This window comes from Otolemur garnettii, unplaced genomic scaffold (assembly GCF_000181295.1).
Source record: "Otolemur garnettii isolate 467f Iridium unplaced genomic scaffold, OtoGar3 scaffold00129, whole genome shotgun sequence".
Classification (NCBI taxonomy): Eukaryota; Metazoa; Chordata; class Mammalia; order Primates; family Galagidae; genus Otolemur; species Otolemur garnettii.
Window position 1 is genome coordinate 2621794 of NW_003852524.1, and position 1671 is coordinate 2623464.

A 1671-nucleotide genomic window follows, 5' to 3' on the forward strand; every position below is an offset into this window, starting at 1 on the left:
TAGTCCCAACTACTCAGGAGGCTGAGGCAACAGAATTGCCTAAGCCCAGGAGATAGAGGTTGCTATGAGCTGTGATGCAACTCTACCAAGGATGACGAAATTAGACTCTGTCTCTAAAAAAAAAGAAAGAATGAAAGAAAGAAAACCTATTGTTTAGGGCAGCCACCTTCATTAATATTCTTAGATAAATCTTTTGAATGACTTGCTACTTCACCCTGCTCTTTTATTCTGCAGCTTCCTCATCTTTCTTAGCCCTCGTAGAATTGAAGAGAGCTAGAGCCTTGTTCTGGATTAGATTTTGGCTTAAGAGAATGCTGTGGCTGGTGTAGTCTTCCATCCAGACCACTAAAACTTTCTCCATATCAGCAGTAAGGCTGTTTTGCTTTGTTTGTTAACTGGAGTAGCACTTTGAATTTCCTTCAAGAACTTTTTCTTTACATCCACAACTCAGCTTCCTCTTCTAACCTGTCTCAGTTTTTCACATGCCTTCCTCACTAAGCTTAATCTTCCCTAGATTTTGATTTAACACAAGAGATGTGCAACTCTTCCTTTCACTTGAACACGTAGAGGAATATTTTTGTGTCTCAGGGAAGAGGGGGGTGTGAGGAGAGGAAAAGAGACAAAAAAAATGACCAGAACATGCACAACATTTACCTGTTAAGTTTGTTGTCTTCTGTGGACACGGTTCATGGTACCCCAAAACAATTACAATGGAAACATCAGGAGATCCCTGGTCAAAGGTCACCATAACAGATATAATGATACAAAGTTTAAAATATTACAAGAATTAGCAAAATGTGACACAGAGACAGAAAATGAGCACCAGCTACTGGAAATATGGTGCCAAGAGACTTGCTTCCTGTGGCTAATTCCTCGCTACATCACATATGTGAATGCCCTTTCAATTAGCAAGAATTTTATCTTCATTAACTCTGCCTTTGTTCTTATCAAGAAATAAATGATCATTTTTGTTTTTACTATCATCTATCTAATTTTATTTTATTTTTTCATTAAATCTTAGCTGTGTACATTAATAATACAACAGGGTACAGTGTACTGTTTCTGTATACAATTTGAAGTACTTTCATCCAACTGGTTAACACGGCCTTCATGTCTTTTTCTTAGTTACTGTGTTAAAACATTTATATTCTACATTTAGAGAGAGTCACATGTACCCTTATAGAATGAACCATAGGCGTGATCCCGCCAATCACCCTCCATCCCCCCACCTTCCCCCCTAAATGATCATTTTTAATGAAACAGACAGTAACATCCTAAAGCTTTACTTCGGCAGTTCTAGCTGTGTACTCCGTATGTGCATGTGTGTGTTAAAACCAAAGCATACAGAGTAGATCTGCCAGGTTTGGATGAAAAATATAAAATTCAGATTACACCGTGAGCCCATCTTTCATTTTGTGTCCTTGTTAAATTGTAGGGGTGGAGAGAGAGAGAGAGAAAGAGAGAATGAGAGGCTTTCGCTATTTCAAAGCTAAAACTAATTTCTTAAAGTAAGGCCATTAGATAGCACACTGAAGCCCAATTCCAACACAGCAAACTTCACTGCTTTGATATTGTCAATGACAACGTCACTGCACAGATAAACTCAGAGACACAGGAACTAGAGTCGTCCATATATCTGTTACTTTCTTCCCCTTCCAACTCTCTTGCTTG

The 1671-nt window shown here is 38.5% G+C and overlaps 1 protein-coding gene across 1 annotated transcript in view; it reads left to right on the forward strand.

Annotated features, from left to right (window-relative positions):
- ALPK1 (alpha kinase 1) overlaps positions 1-1671 on the forward strand; it is a 144283-nt gene that overhangs the window by 65692 nt on the left and 76920 nt on the right. The gene's annotated exons all lie outside the window — the stretch shown is intronic.